Source organism: Mya arenaria, chromosome 16 (genome assembly GCF_026914265.1).
Source record: "Mya arenaria isolate MELC-2E11 chromosome 16, ASM2691426v1".
Taxonomy (NCBI): Eukaryota; Metazoa; Mollusca; class Bivalvia; order Myida; family Myidae; genus Mya; species Mya arenaria.
In genome coordinates, this window is record NC_069137.1 from 43,873,962 (window position 1) to 43,881,425 (window position 7,464).

Genomic DNA, 7,464 nt, shown 5'->3' on the forward strand with positions numbered 1-7,464 from the left:
AGTACGCATCGACATTTTTCCGTTTAATGCTCTTTATTGATAGACTGGTAGCCGCTTTCTCTTTTATCCGAAAAGAGACCAGTATTAGCTAACCACGGTGCCCGTCGCGCATTCGAAATGTCTTGTGGGTATGTAAACCGAAACAAGCGTGCGGTCTAAGTAGTAAACAACCAGGATATTTGGTTTTAAAAAAAGTATTGTTATCCTTTGTATAGAATGTTGGTATTAATTTATTAACAGGGCTGTTCTTTTTTCCGACATAATTTGCATGTTTCCGTGACATTTTCTTTTCAAATGCAAAGTTTATTTTTTAACTAATCATTGCATGGCACTTAGCACTTTATTTTAAATACAGCATGATTTTTGGTATTGATTGTTTAAATACTATTAATGTGAAATAAAACCATATGCCGCAAACCTGTATAACGTTATAACATGTGTTTTTGAGGAAAAGTAAATTCGGGTACCAGTCTACTGTATTGACTCATTCACTCTGATCAGAGCGGCCGTATGATTCACACATGTACATGTTATCATTACTTCCGGATGCTGATGATGTGAATTTTATACGTGTTTTATTTAAGAAATTTATCAATAAAGTCGCCATTGAATGATTACCACCATCAAACGGATTTATTGTCATCTTACCGTGGGTAGCATGTTTAATTTGACACGTAGAATTTCAAGCAATACAAGTTCGTTTGATAAAATCATGTGATTTCAATTTTGCAAAATGGAGATAAAGAAATATCAAATATGAGCATAATTATTTATGAAGTTTCATTCTAAATGAAGCCAAATGTATGAATATGTGCACAGTATCTGGCTTATGAATATGATGAGTGTTTACCTATGTGCATAGAAAAGTCTTGGAGCCATTCTCAGTGAAAGTACATTTTGTTCAATGACATTGTGATAAACCATCGACATTTGTTAAACAATCTTGCCTGCTCACTTTTGATTTCCACTCTTGTAATGCACCAGTTAATTGTTACCACCCCCTTCGGGGTAAACTAGGGAAAAGGGCAGTGTTTTCACCTTTCAGGTGTTCGCAGTCCCTGATGATTGCGGTGGTTTTACCTTCCCGCAAAATATAGCGGGAAATTATCCTTACCTAAGATCCCTGGGGTGCGAGGTTATTTGGCAGGGATTTTACCATCAGTTCGTTCCCGCAGGGCAGGGCAGGGATTTTATAGGGGATTGGTTGGACTGAAAGTCAAAGTATTCCCCAGACCTGGGGGCGGGGCGTGGTTACATTTGACTGGTGCATAAATTACAAGTTCTTTTTCTGATGATTTGAGCTCACTTTTTGTTTCCTAGCCAAGAATGAAAATCAATAATCAGTCAGAGATACAGTATGGTGATGCATTGTTGATATATCAATATAAATTTGTGAAATATTTGAGGGAAAGGTAGTTGGCTAAATAATTTACAAATGTAACTTTTGAAGGTTTTTTTAAAAATGCAGTGCTGAAAATTGTGGAGAAAGAATTGAACTTGTATAAATCGTCTGGCTTGTGGCATTTAGGGAACAAAATGAAAATCAACATATTCAATAAAGTTCCCTTATCACCCAATGCTGTATAGTAAAGTAATGAAGATTTAACCTCACAACAGTCTTTCTCAAATGCTGTCCAGGCTTTTTTATGCCTAATAGTAACTTACCTGGCGATGTCAGACCAAAAATCGTCTTGGCATGATATTGGATCAATATGGATCAGTATGCACTAGTCAATCGTAACCACGGGCCCCACATCCGGGGGTAATGGGTGACCCCGCAGTGCCGGGTCTTCGTGGAAAATACAGTGTGGATGTGGCTTAACCTAATGTCCCTTGGGTGCTGGGGGGATTTGGTGGGGACTTTGCCATCAGATCATCTCCGCAGGGCGGGGATTTTAGCTTGGGTTGGCTGGACCGAAAGTAAAAGTCCCGCTATTCCCTGGACCAGGGGGAGGGGGTGCATGGTTACAATTGACTGATGCATAAGCTTGCGTATACATTCAGATTCAGGGTTTTGGTGCGCAGTTGACAAATTAACTAATTACTTATTAGAAGTTAAGAATATATATCTATTTATATAAGTTATACTTTGCAATCTAAATCACAGATTTGAAAAAGGTAACCTGTATCATTAAATGCAATTATACATTAATAACTGTGCAAATATTTATGAATCATCCAAATATGAGTACCTTGCAGGGTCAATGTTATTTTTAAAAATTATACTAAGGGAGCTTTCAAGATTAGCCTTCCAATCGCATACACTATGCAGTTTGAAACCTTGATATTTCAAACAAATCTTGGTTGCAGACCATTACTATTAAATATTTGATAAGTCACAGACATTATAAGGTACATTTTAAAGGGGCTGTACTCAGTTAAAAATGAAAAAGAAAAAAATCTTTTTTTTATAGAAACCTGACATAAACTTGGTATCGATGTGTACAATTAATGCATTGAAAATTACTAACTGATGATCCACATAGTTTACAAATGATTTATTAATAGCAGTTATTTCGTGTTTTTCCATTTAGAAAAGATTACTAGGTATGTCTACTTAAGCACAGGCTGACACAAGAAATATATATAAATATATATATATGGTAGGAACTGTTTGCCTTGTCAACTGTGACTTTAATATTTAGTTCTTGTGTCAGCCTGTGCTTATCTCAAATATTTAATGACATTTTATTGGTTTGTTTGATAAACATGATAATTATATAACTATTAAATATAAATGGCAACAATTTTAGATAAAACATTGTAACTCAGGTTAACTTTATAAAAGATAATTAATTGTTTATATGCAATATATATTTAAGGATGCATATTTCTTTTATTATTGAATCTATTTTTTGTGTATTTTTTCATATATCGAAAATAGTTTTCATGCATGTGGGTTTTTAATTGTTTGTCACTCTCAGAAGAATTAAACAACTTGTGTTGAATTAATTTGCTAGACTGAAACTAGGCTGTTAATATTGGTCGGACTAATTGAATCTGAGAATAATATGTACAGCTAATCTGATTAATGACCAAAAGAGTGAATTTAGTCAATGATTTATGACCCTAAGATTAACATTGACTTAAAGCTGCACTCTCACAGATTGAACGTGTTAAAAACGTCTTTATTTTTTGGCTTGGAAAGAGCCAATTTATGCGAAAATGCATGAAAAATAGTGTCAAAAGACTGCATACTTCCTTATTTAAGTTCAAGAAGTGATATTGTATGCCATTACACATAAATTTTCGAACGGAAATCTATAAATCTGATCTTTTGTCAGCAGTCTGATTAGCAAAAAATAATGTAGAAATGTGCTCATTTAAGACAAAAAAAATAGAACAGCTGTCAAAACTGTAAATCTGTGAGTGTGCAGCTTATTTGCATATTTTGAGCTTATGTTTCTTTATTCGTTTTTTCAATTTTTAAAGTTATTATCAATTTAGAACTTAGAATATTGTTTTTATATTTGATTTATAAATATATAACAGTATTATTCTAATATCAAAGTAAATTTGTACTGGCAAATTTTAAATGGACAGTTAAAGCTGCACTCTCACAGATAAACAATTTTTACAACTTTTATATTTTTTGTCTTGGAAAGAGCATTTTTGCGTAAATTCTGCAAACCAGTGTTAAAGATTGCTGCCAAAATATCAAATTTCGGACTTTCATATTTCTGTTTGAAAATCAATGTTTTATTAACGTTTTAAGAAAAATGCATAAGACATCAATTTGAAACTGAAATATAAAGATCTGCAATCTAATTTTTCAGCAGTCTTATTTAACTGTTTTCTATGGAATTTCGAAAATTATGGCTCGTTCCAAGACAAAAAAATAAAAAAAGTTGTCAAAGGTTCAATCTGTGAGAGTGCAGCTTTAATAAATAGTTAAAAGTTTTTTTTTAAGTATGATTTTTATAATAAGTTGTTGATCGCCATGTATCATTGAAAAAACATTTAAAAATAATCTTGTTTATTTCTCAATACTGTTTTTCACATAAATTTGCTGACATATTGCTCTCCAAAACTTCTGATATGTGGTTTTAAAATGTGTGTTCAAAATGTGTGTTCATCCTTTATTCGGCTAGTGGATGGAATTCATTAAACTACTGTATTCAGTTCACCATGCAGCTCTTCCAATTGTTTAAAAGCAATTATTTCGCAGAATCTGATAATAAAGGGACCGGACTCAAGATTCTACATTGCTAGAAAATGTGAAAATTGTCAAAATTTATCATCAAATTGTTATGTTTCAATAGTGTACAGTGCACTGAATCTTACTTACTTATGAAATCATATATTCAAAGTCGAAATTAACTCGCTTTGTCTACCATGTAAATCGAAGTAAATTTAGAAATAGAGTTCATGTATTTATCTGTACCGATCATGTGACTTTTACTTGCTAAAAGTAGATATGCTAATACTAATAAACTGGAAAATCATTATGTGCTATTTTTTAACGATTACTTGTCTGAGAGAGACAGTGATGAAATCTTTTAAACACATTAAATGATATTTATCAGTCTCGTAATAATTGGTATTGATTCGGCTATGCTTGCATTGAGGTAATATTGAATATCTTTTTTTTTGGATCTTGTCATCTGGTGTCTAAGTCCCTTTAATGTGTGTCTGGGTGGGAATCAACTGGAAGATAACTGATGGATATAACGTCTGTATATCGACGATGCCGACGGTTACATACAACTAATTATTAAAATCTGAAATAAAATTTTTTTTTTATTAAAAACACATGTTAACTTAATACTATTGACTCAATATAAATATGTAAAACAATTTCACTTCCTAAACAACATCCAACCGCTGGAAATTGAAATTGAAATGGCTTTGTTGTTGTTATTTTCGTAAAATAGCATTCCTGATTTTTGCTGTTTTTGTCTTCAGTAAAATATGCATTAAATTAATGGATTTCTCAAATGAAAGAAATGACTCTAGAATAGTCATTCAAAGTAGTAATGACATTAAAGTAATGTATACAATCTCAAATACATAAGGCTTGAATTGATTTCTTTTTTAGCTAAAATGTAGGAATGTTATCCCGCAGGAGAAAAAACCCGTACTGAAAAGCGTTTTTTTTTTGTTTCGCGTTATTTCACTTCCGGTGTCGAAGCATAATGCGTCTTTTGATATAAGATGTTGTTTTGAGCTAAAATAACTTGAATCTTGTATTATTGAAACCCCGCGGGATTTTTCCCCAGCTTTTAAAAAACGGGAGAAAAATCCCGCGGGAGAGTGAAAAACCAAGTGTTTTTCTACAAAAAACACGCTGGGGCCCGAAGTTGATAGGTCAATTAGACAAACTTCCAAAAACATTTCGCAAACAAAATACACCAAAATCATACCTTAATGAAGCATTCTAACTAAATTATAGGTATTCGATTACACCGTATTTAAAGGGTACTTGAGTTTGCGAAATCTGAATTTGCAAACACAAATTGGAGGTCGTGTTATAAAACGAAAGTAGATCACATTAACTTTTTTCGCACTCACCAGTCATTTAATAATTTTGCGTTTCAGCTTTTAAATACACGGTTGTAATCTTGTTATCAGGAATTCATATTTTTCGTATATGCATAGCTTAGTAAGTAGTTAAAGGTTTATCACTCAAAAGTTATGTTTGTTACACATGTGCACTTTACCATCGACACTGACCGATTGTTTTAAATGTAACCTTGATATTCAGACAAAGCTCAACCAAAAACACTTAACACATATAAAAACCTACTACCTTGTTGTTTAAGGTTGTTAAATAAAACAAAAAAATGGTTGTTTGGCCTTATAAAAGCTTTGAACCGTGACGATACTATTCATTTGCTCTACTTTTATTATTAAATCCTCCGGTTGGCGCAGTCCGCTGTTACCAATGCAACTAAATTGAAACTTTAAATCTTATTTATTTGCCCTATCGACGTCAGTGTTGAATAGGTTTCAATGTTGTACCATGGAGGGTAACGTGATCCAAATGGAGCAGCCAACATCATTATTGTATAATACAATATTGACAAAAAAACAAAAAAAAAAAAAAAAACAACACCAAGATGCAGAAACCTTATGTCTTATACCGTTATTACAGACCTTTGGACATATTTAATGCAAACTCGTACGCTAAGGTTTTTTTATTGCTTTGTTTACGAACCGTAGAGCCAGATACATCAACGCTTAGAAAAAAGTTTCGGAGGATGTTTTGCAATTTTAAATAATTTGATTTTTTAATAAATGGGCAAAATTGAAAATTCAATTCTTTACATATAACATAATGAATTCTATAATGTAGAAACGGTACGTAATCTAACTTTGCAATAATCATTGCCGTTTCATTGTCTTATTTCCTCCCTTTTTTAAATTGATAGAATGCAGCTTTAAATTGAATTGTATTATGAAAATTACAGTGTAAGTATTATTATTTTGTTTAAAACTATTTAATCGAATGACTTCTTAGTTAAAATATGAACATTATTTGAACATAAACCAATATGTTAATCTTAGAATTCAGAAAGTCACGTGATATGCGAATTTCCTTATGACGTTGTGCGCGCTAAATTTCAACTATACAGTCGGTTTTATGGCATGTGTGTTAATACGATGAATGCATTTTTTGATAAACCATTTAAAACGTGTTAAAAGGATTAACAGAAGTCATTTGGATATGCATACGTTTCGATAAATTTACATTACTAAATGGGACTTAGACTTTAAACAAAAAGGATATTTATGGTTAAATTATATGTATATGTATATATAAATAGATGAATATTACTTTTATTTCTATGCTAAAGCATTTAAAACATATTGAGTTCTTATATTATTTTGGACCAATATTTTTCTGATTGATTTAAAATATCTTTAAATTTTAGGATGCTTCTGTAATACGGGCCCTGTTGTACTTCTAACATTCCTCTAAAAACATTGCCGTTTGTTTGTTCAGACCATTGAATTCTTGCTTATTGTTGGTATACAATCATTTGAACTTTATTTTGAATATCATTATTGCTAATTTTTGATAAAAAACAACAACATGCAACTTGTTATGAAAACATTAAACATTAATTTTTGATCGAAAATATAAAAATCTACGATCTGATTTTTTGTCAGCAATCTTAAATCATTGGTTCGCACATATTTACGCAATAATTTGCTCTTTCCAAGACAAAAAATAAAAAAAAGTTGTTAAAATGGTCAATCTGTGAGAGTGCAGCTTTAAATCATTTTCGTAGGTTAAGTATTCCACTGGTCACTTGATATAATAACTAAATAATATCTGATTTTTATTTATTTTTATTAATTGTATGATATACATATAATGTTATGGTAATAAACTTAAAATGTTTAATGAATACCAACTCAGTTTTTATTATCATTCCCCTTATAAATTGGAAGAGTATAGATTTTCCACTATTCACTCAAATTAAACTTAAGTTCATCATTGGTAGAATTACAGTTACT